The 18,851-nt window shown below is 42.2% G+C and overlaps 3 long non-coding RNA genes across 3 annotated transcripts; 2 read left to right on the top strand and 1 right to left on the bottom strand.

The window, feature by feature from the left end:
* The first annotated feature begins 1,432 nt into the window (after nucleotides 1–1,432).
* On the top strand, nucleotides 1,433–1,844 carry LOC109410472 (uncharacterized). The gene is made up of 2 exons (XR_002130195.3): nucleotides 1,433–1,542; nucleotides 1,612–1,844. It is a non-coding gene; the product is annotated as an uncharacterized LOC109410472 (long non-coding RNA).
* An 8,974-nt stretch (nucleotides 1,845–10,818) lies between these two features.
* LOC134287144 (uncharacterized) lies at nucleotides 10,819–15,528 on the bottom strand. Its single transcript, XR_009997066.1, has 3 exons — nucleotides 15,270–15,528; nucleotides 14,852–15,133; nucleotides 10,819–11,005 (listed from the first exon to the last, which is right to left on the bottom strand). It is a non-coding gene; the product is annotated as an uncharacterized LOC134287144 (long non-coding RNA).
* A 1,468-nt stretch (nucleotides 15,529–16,996) lies between these two features.
* LOC134287143 (uncharacterized) lies at nucleotides 16,997–17,449 on the top strand. Its single transcript, XR_009997065.1, has 2 exons — nucleotides 16,997–17,109; nucleotides 17,173–17,449. It is a non-coding gene; the product is annotated as an uncharacterized LOC134287143 (long non-coding RNA).
* Nucleotides 17,450–18,851: the final 1,402 nt, after the last annotated feature.

The following is an 18,851-nucleotide window of genomic DNA, read 5'->3' as shown; positions in this document are numbered from 1 at the left end:
TTACCTATATTTGAGTATCATTTACGCATATTTGCGAATGTGCACTTTTTGAAAAAAAGGTAAACTGACCTTAGCGTGTTCGCTGTTTGACGCAAATTTGAGTTATTCCACGGAAGACCGGGATTGCGTCAAAACAACTTAAATTTGGGTTGATTTGTAGTTCCGTGTGGATAACCGTAATAATAGAGACTGTATATATAGAGACACGCAAAGACAACTTCTTTTGAGTGTTGTTCTTCTTCTTCGCCCGACTTTGTTTTCATAATTTTGCTGGCGTGCTCGATAGGTAGCCGATTTGACAGTTCGATAGGTAGATTTGGTTTCACTTTTTGCGGGACTGTGTTATAAACAGACTGTACGTAATAAGGCAATCTAGCGTTCATCACCCTTCTCTCTCAAGCAGTCACAGAGGATAGCAATTTTTTGTTTAATATTTTCATAGGGAAACGTTTCCGTATGAAAACAAACCTATCCTCCTCGGGAGCGAAACGGAGAAAGGTGATCAAACGTCAGATAGCCTTATGTTGTTTTTTTTTTGTTTTCTTATATTTATGAATACAAGAATTTTTATTTGATGTGATGCATATGCTTATATGGTCTGGAAACATTTAGGCAGTGGAACCTATTTTGGGCACTTACCTCTATAATTCAAATCAAGCTTGTATTATACCGAACTCGGTGAACTTTGCCGAGATCTCGGTAAAAAGTTGGATTACCGAGATCTCGGCAAAGTTTTAATGACATCTCGGTAAAACTTTTACCGAGATTCAGTGAAAATTTTTACCGGATTCTCGGCTGTTGGATTCTCGGCAATCCGTTTGCTGAGGTCGGCGATTTAATTTAAGTGTGTATACCGCGGGGCAAAAAGTTGCAAATTAGAAACAAAAGCATTATCCAAGGGGCGTCTTACTTCGAAGATGTCCATTAAATTTGCATTTAAATCCATTAAATGCATTTGATTTCCATTCTGTGCATTTTCTTAACAGTGGGATCAAACTGTCAAAATTGATAAGGCATTTTATGAGACGTTTCAAATCAGCTGTTTTTTGAATGTTTACCAGTTTTGAAGTCCAACCAGTGGGCCCATTTATTTACATTTTCGCTAGCATAACATGTGATACAGGCCCATCCAATAAACGGGGTACATTTGTCTGCAAAAATGCGTCAATCAGCCCACTATAATTAATATCCGTAGACCGTGGGGATGTTTTTTTCATCTGCTAGTGACATCATGCAGCAAGGGGGATTCATACATGTCACATTAGAAACCGAAACATCTTTGCTAGCAAAAATTTGATTTGCGCTCATAACATGTTATGCTACTTTTCGCGTAAACAAAAACATCAAATGTAAACAATAACAATGAGCGGCCCACCGGTAGAACGTCTCGTAAAATAGCTTATTCTTCTCTCACCACTACAAATGCATGAATGTTGTCAGTTATCAATGTCAAAGTTAGCTAGTTTATTTTCATTTTTTTATTTGTGGCCTCTGTTTTTCAATTATTGTGGTATCCGCGGAACGAAGTTCCGAGAGAAAGTGGTAATTTTCCCCATATTTAGCGTATCATGGTCATCGAGGATGCTGATCTATCTTTTGACCCCCTTTCAGCTCAATCTGCGAATAAACCCGGAGAAGCAGGCGCTGAAATTCTCTCATATGCCTAATTCAATTACATCTTATGCGGAACCATCATCTACCCCACGATGGGAATGATTCTGAGATGACTCGATATCGTCGAAATGTGACATCGCGCCGATATCAGCCCCACAGCAGCACTTCCGGATTTTCTAAAGCCATCGGCAACCAAACGAAAGGAACGTTTTGATTTAGCCGGATAGAGTGAGCATTGAAAACAGGAACAGAATAGCATTTACCTGATCGTCGAGAAATGCAACTTAAACAGCGATATAGGAAACCCCGAAACAGCCGAATCCGATCGAAAACGACCTTCATGCCGAATAATGCCAATTGCATCGCTAAAGCAAACCCAATGAACGATCCTCCGATATTTGTACAGCATTAAACGTGCCGCCTACATAACTGAATGAAGAACAACATGCGAAAATATATCTTATTTCAACCGCAATCCCCCGTGTTAGGTATTTTAAAAGAAGGAGGGTCTCAAGTTAGCCTAGTGGTTAAGGCTATGGATCGCCAATCCGGAGACGGCGTGTTCGATCCCTGTTCAGGTCGGAAAATTTATCTCGACTCCCTGGGCATAAAGTATCATTATTGTACTTGCCTCACAATATACAAATTCATGCAATATTAGGCAAAGAAAGCCCTTCAATTAATAACTGTGGAAGTGCTCAAAGAACACTAAGTTGAAGCGAGGCAGGCCAAGTCCCAGTGTGGAGGACATGGTGAACCTTTTAGGCTACAAAATTGATCAAGAAGACTTGTTTGGCATCACCTTGCAGTTCTGGGAGGACTTGGTGAACATTTTAAAATACAGAGTTGATGTGAAAGACTTGTTTGGCATCACCTTGCAGTTCTGGGAGGACTTGGTGAACATTTTAAAATACAGAGTTGATGTGAAAGACTTCTTTGGCATCACCTTGCAGTTCTGGGAGGGCATGGTGAAACTTTTAGGCTACAAAATTGATCAAGAAGACTTGTTTGGCATCACCTTGCAGTTCTGGGAGGACTTGGTGAACATTTTAAAATACAGAGTTGATGTGAAAGACTTGTTTAGCATCACCTTGCAGTTCTGGGAGGGCATGGTGAACCTTTTAGGCTACAAAATTGATCAAGACTTGTTTGGCATCACCTTGCAGTTCTGGGAGGACTTGGTGAACATTTTAAAATACAGAGTTGATGTGAAAGACTTGTTTGGCATCACCTTGCAGTTCTGGGAGGACTTGGTGAACATTTTAAAATACAGAGTTGATGTGAAAGACTTCTTTGGCATCACCTTGCAGTTCTGGGAGGGCATGGTGAAACTTTTAGGCTACAAAATTGATCAAGAAGACTTGTTTGGCATCACCTTGCAGTTCTGGGAGGACTTGGTGAACATTTTAAAATACAGAGTTGATGTGAAAGACTTGTTTAGCATCACCTTGCAGTTCTGGGAGGGCATGGTGAACCTTTTAGGCTACAAAATTGATCAAGACTTGTTTGGCATCACCTTGCAGTTCTGGGAGGACTTGGTGAACATTTTAAAATACAGAGTTGATGTGAAAGACTTGTTTAGCATCACCTTGCAGTTCTGGGAGGACATGGTGAACCTTTCAGGCTACAAAAGAATCAAGAAGACTTGTTTGGCATCACCTTGCAGTTCTGGGAGGACTTGGTGAACATTTTAAAATACAGAGTTGATGTGAAAGACTTGTTTGGCATCACCTTGCAGTTCTTGGAGGACATGGTGAGCCTTTCAGACTACAAAATTGATAAAAAAAAACTTGTTTAGCATCACCTTGCAGTTCTGTGAGGACATGGTGAACATTTTAGACTACAGAGTTGATGAAGAAGATTTGCTTAGCATCACCTTGCGGTTCTGGAAGAACTTGGTGAACATTTTAAAATACAGAGTTGATGAGAAAGACTTGTTATGCATCACCTTGCAGTTCTGGGAGGACATGGTAAACCGTTTAGATTACAAAATTGATGAAGACTTGTTTAGCATCACCTTGCAGTTCTGGGAGGACTTGGTGAACATTTTAAAATACAGAGTTGATGTGAAAGACTTGTTTGGCATCACCTTGCAGTTCTTGGAGGACATGGTGAGCCTTTCAGACTACAAAAGAATCAAGAAGACTTGTTTGGCATCACCTTGCAGTTCTGGGAGGACTTGGTGTACATTTTAAAATACAGAGTTGATGTGAAAGACTTGTTTGGCATCACCTTGCAGTTCTGGGAGGACTTGATGACAATTTTAAAATACAGAGTTGATGTGAAAGACTTGTTTGGCATCACCTTGCAGTTCTTGGAGGACATGGTGAGCCTTTCAGACTACAAAAGAATCAAGAAGACTTGTTTGGCATCACCTTGCAGTTCTGGGAGGACTTGGTGTACATTTTAAAATACAGAGTTGATGTGAAAGACTTGTTTGGCATCACCTTGCAGTTCTGGGAGGACTTGATGACAATTTTAAAATACAGAGTTGATGTGAAAGACTTGTTTGGCATCACCTTGCAGTTCTGGGAGGGCATGGTGAACCTTTTAGGCTACAAAATTGATCAAGAAGACTTGTTTGGCATCACCTTGCAGTTCTGGGAGGACTTGGTGAACATTTTAAAATACAGAGTTGATGTGAAAGACTTGTTTAGCATCACCTTGCAGTTCTGGGAGGACTTGGTGAACATTTTAAAATACAGAGTTGATGTGAAAGACTTGTTTGGCATCACCTTGCAGTTCTGGGAGGGCATGGTGAAACTTTTAGGCTACAAAATTGATCAAGAAGACTTGTTTGGCATCACCTTGCAGTTCTGGGAGGACTTGATGAACATTTTAAAATACAGAGTTGATGTGAAAGACTTGTTTGGCATCACCTTGCAGTTCTGGGAGGGCATGGTGAAACTTTTAGGCTACAAAATTGATCAAGAAGACTTGTTTGGCATCACCTTGCAGTTCTGGGAGGACTTGGTGAACATTTTAAAATACAGAGTTGATGTGAAAGACTTGTTTAGCATCACCTTGCAGTTCTGGGAGGACATGGTGAACCTTTTAGGCTACAAAATTGATCAAGAAGACTTGTTTGGCATCACCTTGCAGTTCTGGGAGGACTTGGTGAACATTTTAAAATACAGAGTTGATGTGAAAGACTTGTTTGGCATCACCTTGCAGTTCTGGGAGGACTTGGTGAACATTTTAAAATACAGAGTTGATGTGAAAGACTTGTTTGGCATCACCTTGCAGTTCTGGGAGGGCATGGTGAACCTTTTAGGCTACAAAATTGATCAAGAAGACTTGTTTGGCATCACCTTGCAGTTCTGGGAGGACATGGTGAACCTTTTAGGCTACAAAATTGATCAAGAAGACTTGTTTGGCATCACCTTGCAGTTCTGGGAGGACTTGGTGAACATTTTAAAATACAGAGTTGATGTGAAAGACTTCTTTGGCATCACCTTGCAGTTCTGGGAGGGCATGGTGAACCTTTTAGGCTACAAAATTGATCAAGAAGACTTGTTTGGCATCACCTTGCAGTTCTGGGAGGACATGGTGAACCTTTTAGGCTACAAAATTGATCAAGAAGACTTGTTTGGCATCACCTTGCAGTTCTGGGAGGACTTGGTGTACATTTTAAAATACAGAGTTGATGTGAAAGACTTGTTTGGCATCACCTTGCAGTTCTGGGAGGACTTGGTGAACATTTTAAAATACAGAGTTGATGTGAAAGACTTCTTTGGCATCACCTTGCAGTTCTGGGAGGACATGGTGAACCTTTTAGGCTACAAAATTGATCAAGAAGACTTGTTTGGCATCACCTTGCAGTTCTGGGAGGACATGGTGAACCTTTTAGGCTACAAAATTGATCAAGAAGACTTGTTTGGCATCACCTTGCAGTTCTGGGAGGACATGGTGAACCTTTTAGGCTACAAAATTGATCAAGAAGACTTGTTTGGCATCACCTTGCAGTTCTGGGAGGACTTGGTGTACATTTTAAAATACAGAGTTGATGTGAAAGACTTGTTTGGCATCACCTTGCAGTTCTGGGAGGACTTGGTGAACATTTTAAAATACAGAGTTGATGTGAAAGACTTCTTTGGCATCACCTTGCAGTTCTGGGAGGACATGGTGAACCTTTTAGGCTACAAAATTGATCAAGAAGACTTGTTTGGCATCACCTTGCAGTTCTGGGAGGACATGGTGAACCTTTTAGGCTACAAAATTGATCAAGAAGACTTGTTTGGCATCACCTTGCAGTTCTGGGAGGGCATGGTGAACCTTTTAGGCTACAAAATTGATCAAGAAGACTTGTTTGGCATCACCTTGCAGTTCTGGGAGGACTTGGTGAACATTTTAAAATACAGAGTTGATGTGAAAGACTTCTTTGGCATCACCTTGCAGTTCTGGGAGGACATGGTGAACCTTTTAGGCTACAAAATTGATCAAGAAGACTTGTTTGGCATCACCTTGCAGTTCTGGGAGGACATGGTGAACCTTTTAGGCTACAAAATTGATCAAGAAGACTTGTTTGGCATCACCTTGCAGTTCTGGGAGGACTTGGTGAACATTTTAAAATACAGAGTTGATGTGAAAGACTTGTTTGGCATCACCTTGCAGTTCTTGGAGGACATGGTGAGCCTTTCAGACTACAAAAGAATCAAGAAGACTTGTTTGGCATCACCTTGCAGTTCTGGGAGGACTTGGTGTACATTTTAAAATACAGAGTTGATGTGAAAGACTTGTTTGGCATCACCTTGCAGTTCTGGGAGGACTTGATGACAATTTTAAAATACAGAGTTGATGTGAAAGACTTGTTTGGCATCACCTTGCAGTTCTGGGAGGGCATGGTGAACCTTTTAGGCTACAAAATTGATCAAGAAGACTTGTTTGGCATCACCTTGCAGTTCTGGGAGGACTTGGTGAACATTTTAAAATACAGAGTTGATGTGAAAGACTTGTTTAGCATCACCTTGCAGTTCTGGGAGGACTTGGTGAACATTTTAAAATACAGAGTTGATGTGAAAGACTTGTTTGGCATCACCTTGCAGTTCTGGGAGGGCATGGTGAAACTTTTAAGCTACAAAATTGATCAAGAAGACTTGTTTGGCATCACCTTGCAGTTCTGGGAGGACTTGATGAACATTTTAAAATACAGAGTTGATGTGAAAGACTTGTTTGGCATCACCTTGCAGTTCTGGGAGGACATGGTGAACCTTTTAGGCTACAAAATTGATCAAGAAGACTTGTTTGGCATCACCTTGCAGTTCTGGGAGGACTTGGTGTACATTTTAAAATACAGAGTTGATGTGAAAGACTTGTTTGGCATCACCTTGCAGTTCTGGGAGGACTTGGTGAACATTTTAAAATACAGAGTTGATGTGAAAGACTTCTTTGGCATCACCTTGCAGTTCTGGGAGGACATGGTGAACCTTTTAGGCTACAAAATTGATCAAGAAGACTTGTTTGGCATCACCTTGCAGTTCTGGGAGGACATGGTGAACCTTTTAGGCTACAAAATTGATCAAGAAGACTTGTTTGGCATCACCTTGCAGTTCTGGGAGGACATGGTGAACCTTTTAGGCTACAAAATTGATCAAGAAGACTTGTTTGGCATCACCTTGCAGTTCTGGGAGGACTTGGTGTACATTTTAAAATACAGAGTTGATGTGAAAGACTTGTTTGGCATCACCTTGCAGTTCTGGGAGGACTTGGTGAACATTTTAAAATACAGAGTTGATGTGAAAGACTTCTTTGGCATCACCTTGCAGTTCTGGGAGGACATGGTGAACCTTTTAGGCTACAAAATTGATCAAGAAGACTTGTTTGGCATCACCTTGCAGTTCTGGGAGGACATGGTGAACCTTTTAGGCTACAAAATTGATCAAGAAGACTTGTTTGGCATCACCTTGCAGTTCTGGGAGGGCATGGTGAACCTTTTAGGCTACAAAATTGATCAAGAAGACTTGTTTGGCATCACCTTGCAGTTCTGGGAGGACTTGGTGAACATTTTAAAATACAGAGTTGATGTGAAAGACTTCTTTGGCATCACCTTGCAGTTCTGGGAGGACATGGTGAACCTTTTAGGCTACAAAATTGATCAAGAAGACTTGTTTGGCATCACCTTGCAGTTCTGGGAGGACATGGTGAACCTTTTAGGCTACAAAATTGATCAAGAAGACTTGTTTGGCATCACCTTGCAGTTCTGGGAGGACTTGGTGAACATTTTAAAATACAGAGTTGATGTGAAAGACTTGTTTGGCATCACCTTGCAGTTCTTGGAGGACATGGTGAGCCTTTCAGACTACAAAAGAATCAAGAAGACTTGTTTGGCATCACCTTGCAGTTCTGGGAGGACTTGGTGTACATTTTAAAATACAGAGTTGATGTGAAAGACTTGTTTGGCATCACCTTGCAGTTCTGGGAGGACTTGATGACAATTTTAAAATACAGAGTTGATGTGAAAGACTTGTTTGGCATCACCTTGCAGTTCTGGGAGGGCATGGTGAACCTTTTAGGCTACAAAATTGATCAAGAAGACTTGTTTGGCATCACCTTGCAGTTCTGGGAGGACTTGGTGAACATTTTAAAATACAGAGTTGATGTGAAAGACTTGTTTAGCATCACCTTGCAGTTCTGGGAGGACTTGGTGAACATTTTAAAATACAGAGTTGATGTGAAAGACTTGTTTGGCATCACCTTGCAGTTCTGGGAGGGCATGGTGAAACTTTTAAGCTACAAAATTGATCAAGAAGACTTGTTTGGCATCACCTTGCAGTTCTGGGAGGACTTGATGAACATTTTAAAATACAGAGTTGATGTGAAAGACTTGTTTGGCATCACCTTGCAGTTCTGGGAGGGCATGGTGAAACTTTTAGGCTACAAAATTGATCAAGAAGACTTGTTTGGCATCACCTTGCAGTTCTGGGAGGACTTGGTGAACATTTTAAAATACAGAGTTGATGTGAAAGACTTGTTTAGCATCACCTTGCAGTTCTGGGAGGACATGGTGAACCTTTTAGGCTACAAAATTGATCAAGAAGACTTGTTTGGCATCACCTTGCAGTTCTGGGAGGACTTGGTGAACATTTTAAAATACAGAGTTGATGTGAAAGACTTGTTTGGCATCACCTTGCAGTTCTGGGAGGACTTGGTGAACATTTTAAAATACAGAGTTGATGTGAAAGACTTGTTTGGCATCACCTTGCAGTTCTGGGAGGGCATGGTGAACCTTTTAGGCTACAAAATTGATCAAGAAGACTTGTTTGGCATCACCTTGCAGTTCTGGGAGGACATGGTGAACCTTTTAGGCTACAAAATTGATCAAGAAGACTTGTTTGGCATCACCTTGCAGTTCTGGGAGGACTTGGTGAACATTTTAAAATACAGAGTTGATGTGAAAGACTTCTTTGGCATCACCTTGCAGTTCTGGGAGGGCATGGTGAACCTTTTAGGCTACAAAATTGATCAAGAAGACTTGTTTGGCATCACCTTGCAGTTCTGGGAGGACATGGTGAACCTTTTAGGCTACAAAATTGATCAAGAAGACTTGTTTGGCATCACCTTGCAGTTCTGGGAGGACTTGGTGTACATTTTAAAATACAGAGTTGATGTGAAAGACTTGTTTGGCATCACCTTGCAGTTCTGGGAGGACTTGGTGAACATTTTAAAATACAGAGTTGATGTGAAAGACTTGTTTGGCATCACCTTGCAGTTCTGGGAGGGCATGGTGAACCTTTTAGGCTACAAAATTGATCAAGAAGACTTGTTTGGCATCACCTTGCAGTTCTGGGAGGACTTGGTGAACATTTTAAAATACAGAGTTGATGTGAAAGACTTCTTTGGCATCACCTTGCAGTTCTGGGAGGACATGGTGAACCTTTTAGGCTACAAAATTGATCAAGAAGACTTGTTTGGCATCACCTTGCAGTTCTGGGAGGACATGGTGAACCTTTTAGGCTACAAAATTGATCAAGAAGACTTGTTTGGCATCACCTTGCAGTTCTGGGAGGACTTGGTGAACATTTTAAAATACAGAGTTGATGTGAAAGACTTCTTTGGCATCACCTTGCAGTTCTGGGAGGACATGGTGAACCTTTTAGGCTACAAAATTGATCAAGAAGACTTGTTTGGCATCACCTTGCAGTTCTGGGAGGACTTGGTGAACATTTTAAAATACAGAGTTGATGTGAAAGACTTGTTTAGCATCACCTTGCAGTTCTGGGAGGACATGGTGAACCTTTTAGACTACAAAATTGATGAAGCCTTGTTTAGCATCACCTTGCAGTTCTGGGAGGACATAGTGAACCTTTTAGGCTACAAAATTGATCAAGAAGACTTGTTTGGCATCACCTTGCAGTTCTGGGAGGACTTGGTGAACCTTTTAGGCTACAAAATTGATCAAGACTTGTTTGGCATCACCTTGCAGTTCTGGGAGGACTTGGTGAACATTTTAAAATACAGAGTTGATGTGAAAGACTTCTTTGGCATCACCTTGCAGTTCTGGGAGGACAGTGTGAACCTTTTAGGCTACAAAATTGATCAAGAAGACTTGTTTGGCATCACCTTGCAGTTCTGGGAGGACTTGGTGAACATTTTAAAATACAGAGTTGATGTGAAAGACTTGTTTAGCATCACCTTGCAGTTCTGAGAGGACATGGTGAACCTTTTAGACTACAAAATTGATGAAGCCTTGTTTAGCATCACCTTGCAGTTCTGAGAGGACATGGTGAACCTTTTAGGCTACAAAATTGATCAAGAAGACTTGTTTGGCATCACCTTGCAGTTCTTTAGTTAGAAACATCAGAATGACCTACCTTACAATGATATATTTTGCGTCACCGCGCAATTTGAGGGGATTTGGTAAACCTTCTGAACTACAAGTTCTGCAAATACATTTTGCGTTACCTCGCAACCTTAGAGGACTTGATAAACCTTCTGGACGACGAGTTCAAACGACACATTTTTACGTTATCTTGCAACTTGGGAGCACCTGGTGAACCTCCTGAACTACAAGTTCTGTAGACACATTTTGCGTAACCTCGCAACGTTAGAGGACTCGGTAAACCTTCGGTAAGTTGAGGATATATAAGGATTATTAGCATAAACTACGCTGAAAAAATCCCATAAAAAAAAATATGTTTAAGAAATAAGTTAAGAATGTCTAGCTACAATCACGCACCGTGATCAGAGCATATATAGTTCGGATAGTTAAAACAGCCCAGCAACGCAATCACCCCTTCCCTCCCAAGCCCTACATAGTTGTTTATTGATAATAATAATTTCACAATAATTGTAATAATATTTATAAAAGCAGCATGCGTTTCGGGATGATCCATATATGTTGAAAATTAGATTGTAGGTGGTTAGCATAGCCACGGTTAGCATATATGTACAACTGTAAGAAATTAAAAATAGATTAATGTTAACCCATGATGAAAATTTTGAATATTTTTCGGGTATCCATAAATGGTTTATAATTCATTCAAAATATATGGTCCGGATAGGAGATTGAGATATACGACACATTTTGCCAGATTTTTTACAGTGTTGTGATAAAAAAGAAAATATATTGATGCGGTTAGCACCCGAGAAGGAGTTGCTCTGGAATCCCTCCAGGAGTTCCTGGGGAATTCCTCCAGGAGTTCCTCGAGAATTTTTTCAGGAACTCCTCCAAAATATCTCCAGGAACTCCTCCGAAATTTCTCTAGGAAATACTCAGGAATTTCTTCCGCAGTTCCTAGGGGATACCTCCAGAAGTTCCTCAGGAATTTCTACAGGAACTTTTTCTAAGAAGTTCCCCCCTGGAGAACCCTTACAGGAATTCCTCCTAGGGGACACCTTCCAGGAGTTCCTCAAGAAATTCGTCCAGATATCCCACCGTGAATTCCTCCGGGGATTCTTCCAGGAATTTCTCCGCTGATTTTTCCAGGAATTCCTTCGGGGATTCCTCCAGGAATTCTACCCGAAATACTCCAGATTACCGAAGGAATACCTGGAGGAATTCCTGCAGGAATCTCCGAAAGAATTCCTGGAGGAATCCACGAAGGAATTCCTGAAGGAGTTTCTAGAGGAATCTTCGGATGCATTCCTGAAGAAATATCCGGAGGAATTCGTGGAGAAATCTCCGGAGCAATTTCTGGAAGAATCTCCGTGAGAACCCTTAGAAGAACCTCCGGAGGAATCTCCATTAGAACTCCTGGTGGAATCTCAGGAGGAATTCCTGGAGGAATGTCCAGAGGATCTCCTGAAGGAAGCTCCGGAATAAATCCTGGAGGATTCCACGAAGGAATTCCTGGAGGAATTCCCAAAGGAATTGCTGAAGGAATCTTCGGAAGCATTCCTGAAGAAATCTCCAGAGAAATTCCTGGAGGAATCTCCGGAGGATTTCCTGGAGGAAGCTCCGAAGTAATTCCTGGAAGAATTCACGAAGGTATTGCTGGAGGAATTCCTGGAGGATTCCCCGAAGGAATTGCTGGAGGAATCTTCAGATGCATTCCTGAAGAAATCTCCAGAGGAATTCCTGGAAGAATCTCCAGAGGAATTCCTGGAGGAATCTCCAGAGGAATTCCTGGAGGAATCTCCGTGAGAACTCCTGGAGGAATCTCCGCAGGATTTTCTGGAGGAATCTTCAGAGGAATTCCTGGAGGAATCCACGAAGGAATTGCTGGAGGAATCTCCGAAGGAACTCCTGGAGGAATCTCCGAAGGATTTCTTGGAGGAATTTCCGGAGGATTTTCTGGAGGAATTTTCAGAAGTATTCCTGGAGGAATCCCCGAAGGAATTCCTGGAGGAATCCCCGAAGGGATTCCTGACGGAATCCCCGATGGTATTCCTGAAGGAATCCCCGAAGGAATTCCTGAAGGAATCCCTGAAGGAATCCCTGAAGGAATCCCCGAAGGAATTCCTGAAAGAATCCCCGAAGGAATTCCTGAAAGAATCCCCGAAGGAATTCCTGAAAGAATCCCCGAAGGAATCCCTGAAGGAATTCCTGAAGGAATTCCTGAAGGAATCCCCGAAGGAATTTCTGAAGGAATCCCCGAAGGAATTCCTGAAGGAATCCCCGAAGGAATTCCTGAAGGAATCCCCGAAGGAATTCCTGAAGGAATCACCGAAGGAATTCCTGAAGGAATCCCCGAAGGAATTCCTGAAGGAATCCCCGAAGGAATTCCTGAAGGAATCCCCGAAGGAATTCCTGAAGGAATCCCCGAAGGAATTCCTGAAGGAATCCCCGATGGAATTCCTGAAGGAATCCCCGAAGGAATTCCTGAAGGAATCCCCGAAGGAATTCCTGAAGGAATCCCCGAAGGAATTCCTGAAGGAATCCCCAAAGGAATTCCTGAAGGAATCCCCGAAGGTATTGCTGGTGGAAAATTCGACTACTTTCTTAAAAAAATCTCCGGAAGAATTCTTGGAGGAATCTCCGGAGGAATTTCTGGAGGAATCTCCGTAGAAACTTCTGGAGGAATCTTTGGATGCTTTCCTGGAGGAATCTCCGGAGGAATTCCTGGAGGAATCGCCGGAGGGTTTCCTGGAGGAATTCTCAAAACAATTCCCTGTGGAATCCTCAGAGAGGATTTCTTGGAGAAGCCTTCAGAGGAATTCTTGGAGAAGCCTTCAGAGGAATTCATAGAAAATCCTGAAGGAATCCTCAGAGGAATTTTTGGAGGAATCCTTAGAGGAATTACTCGAGAAATCCTCGGAGAAATTCCTGGAGGAATCATCGGAGAAATACCCTGAGGAATCCCCGAAAAAAAATCCTGGAGGAATCTCCGGAGGAATCTGTGGAGAAATCTTAAGAGAAATTAACGGGGAAGTCTTGCAGGAATTCCAGAAAAACTTTTTGAAGAATGCCTGAAATTTCCAGAGAACTTCTGAGGAGATACTGGAGGAATTCCCAGGGAACTCCTGGAGGAATCTTCGAAAAATTCCTGAAATTCCTCCGAAAGAACTCCTGGAGGATTCCGAAAAACTCCTGCAGGGATTCTCAAAAACCCCCTGGAGGATTTCCCACGTAACTAACGAAGGAATCCTCGAAAAACTCCTTCAGGAATTCTCGGGACACTTCTGGATGTATTACCTAGGTACTCCTGGAAAAATTCTCGGGGAACTCCTGGAGGAATTTTACAAGAAACTTCTATGGGAATTATCGAGAAACTCTTAGAGAAATTTCCAATGATCTCCTAGAGGTATCGCCGAAGACTTCTTTGAGGAATTATCGTGGAAAACCTGGAGGAATTCCCTGGAAGCCTCTCGTGGAATTTCCGGGAAAGTCCTGAGGAATTGCCTGAAAACTTTTGGAGGAATTGCAGAGAAGTTTTTGGAGAATTTTCGGAGAAACTTTTGGGTAAATTTCCCAAAAACCTCAAAGAAATTTCCAAGGATCGTAAGAAACTCTTGGACGATTTTTTGATATCCCAGCGTACCCCTGGAGGAACTCCCTGGAAACTCCTGAAGGTTTTTTCTTGGGAACTCCTGCAGAAATTCCCGAAAATCTCATGGAGGAATTTCCGGTTATCTCATGGATGAATTCTCCAGGAACTCTGGGAAATTTTGGAGGAATTCCTCTATAAATTTCCGTGATTTTTTTTTCCAGAAGTTCATCGGGAACTACTCCAGGAGATTTCCTAGATTTCATGCAAGTTCCCCGGGAATCTCCGGGGGAATTCCTGGTGTAATCTTTGGATGAATTCCTGGTGGAACCCCCGGAGGAATTCTTAAAGGAATCCTCGAAGGAATTTCTGGAAGAATCCCCGCAGGAATTTCTCAGAGGGAATCCCCCAGGAATTTCTTCGGGGATTCCTCCAAGAATTCGTCCACGGATTCCTTTAGAAATTCCTTCGGGGATTCTTCCAAGAATTCCTCCAGGGATTCCACCGAAGATTACACCAGGAATTCCTTCGGGAATTCCCGGGAATTCCTGCATAAATTCTCGAAAATCTTCTGGAGTAGTTCCGGATGAACTTCTGGAAAAATTTTACGGGAATTTCTAGAGCAATTCCTGGATTTTTTTTTTTTGGAGAATTTCTGGTGGAATTATTGGTGAACTCATGGAGGAATTCACGAGGATATTTTAGATGGGTTCCTGGGAAATTCCTGGAGGAGTTCCATAGAAACTCATTGGGGAATTCCAGAGAAACTTCTCCAGGAATTCTCGAGAAATTCCTACACGAATTCACTGGGAACTCCGCGCTTATTGCGTTTTGTCGCAGCGGCAGAGTTGCGAGATTTTTTTAGTACATACCGCAGCGCTTCCGCATTCCGTTGCCGGCCCCATTGCGTTTCCCGCTTAACTCACCGAGTTTAGGGCCAAGGAACTCAGCGGTGGAGGCATTACTGGTGGCAACGGACGATGGTGTCCGTTCGCGATCGGATTTCCGTTCCGTTCCGGACGGCAGTGAGATCAGGGCCGTTTGTCCACCGTCTCCAACTCTGGTAGGAGATCTCGGGTGTTGAGGATGGTCGCGTACAGAGAGCCGTCCAGTGATCCGTGCGTGTGGCTCGAATCATCTAGAATGAAAACGGTCTGGATGGTTGGATTAGGTGGTGGCAGAGTTCATGAAAATGACGAAAAATCAAGTAAACATCCTAGTCATCGTGCTGACCAGAAGTAGCCGAGGATGTTAACTAATTTTAAATAACAATTATCTTTATCACTTTACCTTATTTCACCGTGTTTTGCTCAACTATCTAGCAAAATTCACTAATGTTGTCCCAATCGGATTTTTTTTTTCATTTTTTTAGCACTCCGCGCGGCAAAATTTGACATTTCCATATTTACTCATACATGCATTTGTATTGGTGAGAGCGATGGGAGGTACACGCTAACAAAATGCATTAAAATGTACATTTAATGTATTAAAATGCATTTAATTTGTTTGATATATGAAATGCATCTCGAGTGAAACGCCCCTTGGCATTATCCCTACGCGTTTCTGCTGGATTCATTGCAGTAACAGAATATGTTTCACACCACCATACAAAATTTGTATCTATCTGTATTTAATATCAAGCTGTTCACCTCATTTTTCCTGACTGGCATTTTCCACCCGTGTTGCGCTGTATGTTTCGAGTGGATTGGTGTCAGGTGGCGCCTCTGTATGTGTGAAAAACACGTGGAGCACGAGCGCCGCCTATGTCTCCGTAGCGCAAACTTCACCGCTTGTTTACACTTTTATCACGTTTACCGCATTTATCATAAAAGCGCCTCTACCGTCACTTTAGCAAAAGTGCAGTTGCTAAGGGGCTGTCCATAAACCACGTGGTCAATTTGGGGACTTCTCAACCACCCCCCCCCCCCCGTGGTCATTAGTCCATACAATTTTTTTTTTTCGTCCATACAAAATGGTCATTGGCCGAACCCACCCCCCCCCCCCCCTCATGACCACGTGGTTTATGGACAGCCCCTAACTTCCCATTTCATTGAAAAAAAACAAAGTGATAATAAATTATATAATAAATTATTTTTTTAACTGAGTAGCTTTTTTTAAACGTGGACCCCGCTGTGGTGTCAACTAGAGTGACTGGAAGGGAGAGTGGCGTCATGTTCCCATTTTGACAGGTCTCCTGCTCGTTTGGAACAGGAATTTGTATGGATTTGACAGATGACCGCTGTTCCAATTTTGACATTGACGCCACTCTAAGTTAAAGCCACTCTAGTGTCAACATTCACTAACTGATGGCTGCATGCCTGTGTATGAGCCTCTGCACGAATCTGGCATACTGCTCACTCCCACAGAAAACTTGTAAACAGTTCGCGCTGTTTTCAAATTTTTATGTGGGAGTGAGCAGGACAGGGCAAAATCGTGCAGAGTGGTTTCTGCTTTTAGTAGTGTTGCGTGTATGTACACGTTGCATTACACGAACACTACCTGAGTTACTGGTTGAAAATAGTAAACAAAAATCAGCTGTTCCCGGCAAAATCAAATGGGCATATTTTCAACCAGTAGATTTGCATTAGTGTTCGTGACGCCGCGCTGCGAAACCACTAGAGGCTCATGCTGTATGCCTGTGTATGCTGGCAAAATCTTTTGTCTTTTGACTTTTACTGCAAGCACTGTTTTAGTGCTGTCCTGCTCACTCTCACGGAAACTTGAAAATATTGCTCGCAGTAAAAGTCAAAATCTTACAGCATGCAGAGGCTGATGCACGAGCTCACTGTGTGATGTTTACAGAAAATGAACTCCTGTCCATCGCCACCTAGATAAACTAGAGTCCCTATAATTAGAGTCTGGTGGACTGCCACTTTCGACCGGAGCCAATCGAGCATGACGTCATGGTGTAGCATTTATCGGTGAGGACACTTTGACGACATGCTCGATTGGCTCCGGTCGAAAGTGGCAGTCCGCCAGACTCCAATTATAGGGACTCTAGTGAAAACATCGTGCATCTTGTCATGAAACGTCAAGAGAGAAACGACAAAAACAAGACATTTTGTTCAAATCGTGTGTTTGTTTTCCCGTGCCACCCACCAAATTATTACCAATTAATTGCTGGAATGGGGTAATTAATACTAAATTGAGTTTTTGGTGCGATCACAATCTATCCTTCCGTTTCATTCTGCAGGGGTTTCAAAGTGCTCCAGGATAAAACGCAATTCTTCGGAACCCGATCGAACCACCATCCGTTTGGAAACACCATCGAAGTTGCCAGATCGCTAATGGAAAATACGACAAAATTTTTAATCAACGAAAGTATGATTTCAACGAATCATATTAATCAACGAAAAAATGATTTTCATTGGACATTGGTGCAACACAAAAGGTATTCGATCGTAAAGGTGGATATTTATTCCAGTTCAGAAGAAGAGGCAAGCAGTTCATGCGACTCAAAAAAGCGATGCAGTGCCCAACAATCCTGCCGATGTTTTACTCGATGAGAACCAGTGTACCAACGGAACAGAACTTCGTTCGTTGTAGGTAGGAATTCTAATAAGGGGCTGTTCATTTATTACGTAAGGGAATTTTCGGCTCCCGCTTCCCCCTTGCAAGATTTTTTGTATAGGAACCCAAATATTTTTGTATAGCGCCCCAACTACCACCCCTCCCCTCTCCTCCCATAAACCCTTACGTAATTAATGGACAGTCACTAAACACTGATTTGAGAGGTTTAACGACTAAGTAATGAAAATATACAGAAAATTTGTGAGTTTCATGTGATAATCAACCAAAACTTGCTGAAGATTAAAATAAAGAGAGCACTATTGCCATTGTCTATAAAAAAGATTACTAACAGCTTATTTTTATTGGGTCGTCAAATAATTCAGAATGTCCAAAATTACGTACGGTTATCGGTTAACGTTTGTTTCTGTGATTCCAACATAAATTCCTATGGTAGACCTATTCAAGATTCTTACTGAAACCCTGGCTCCGTTACGTCTTCCTTCTGGGATTACTTGCTTTAGAAGTTCGACAATATCACCCTCATTCTTTTTAAATGAAATACCCACGGAATACGGAAAGTGGCTTCGATCTTGAACAAGAATGAGGGTGTATATTTCATTAAAAATGTGTTGCATAATTGTTTTAGGGGCTTCTTCAACAGTACCCGCAGATCTCTCTATGTAAAAATGAGTTCAAATTCCGTTGCAACAAAACTCACGAACGGATGAACAGATCAGCTTGATTTTTGCAGTTCGGTTTATCTCTACGGCGGCTGTGTTTATATGTAGAAAAAGTTACAAAAATCAATTAAAAAGTAGAAACAATGTGTTGAGCGAGGAACACGACGACCAATTCCAGCAGGACACTCGGAACCGGTTCTGGAACACTACCGGTAGTCTCTAACAGGCCCGTGCACAGAAGTAGCACCAAGGGAGGGTTTTTTTTCCAATTTTGGCAAAAGGCGAAGAAGCGCCTAATGTATAAGGCGTCGGTAATGGGGAGGGTTTAACCCCCAAACCACCCCCCGCCCCCTGTGCACGGGCTTGGTCTCAAATGTGAGCTGAGACTATTTTTTGCTGACCGTTCTTCAGTTTATCGAAAAAGCCGCTATTTAATGAGCCGCATGCATGTGTTTGGTTCTCTTTTATATTTGACCACTTCCGGCGGGACATCCGGAACCGATTCTGTGACACTATCGGTAGTTTATAATGTGGTCTTGCTAACCGTTCATCAGGTTATTGATAATCCCGCAATTTGATGTGTTACATGCATGGGTTTAATTCACTTTTATATTTGGCCACTTCTAGCGCTACACTCGGAATCGGTTCCGGAACACTACCGGTTCAGATATGGTCTGGGACT

Source organism: Aedes albopictus, chromosome 2 (genome assembly GCF_035046485.1).
Source record: "Aedes albopictus strain Foshan chromosome 2, AalbF5, whole genome shotgun sequence".
NCBI lineage: Eukaryota > Metazoa > Arthropoda > Insecta > Diptera > Culicidae > Aedes > Aedes albopictus.
Note: the sequence above shows the minus strand (reverse complement) of the source record. Positions and strands in the feature narration are given on the sequence as shown.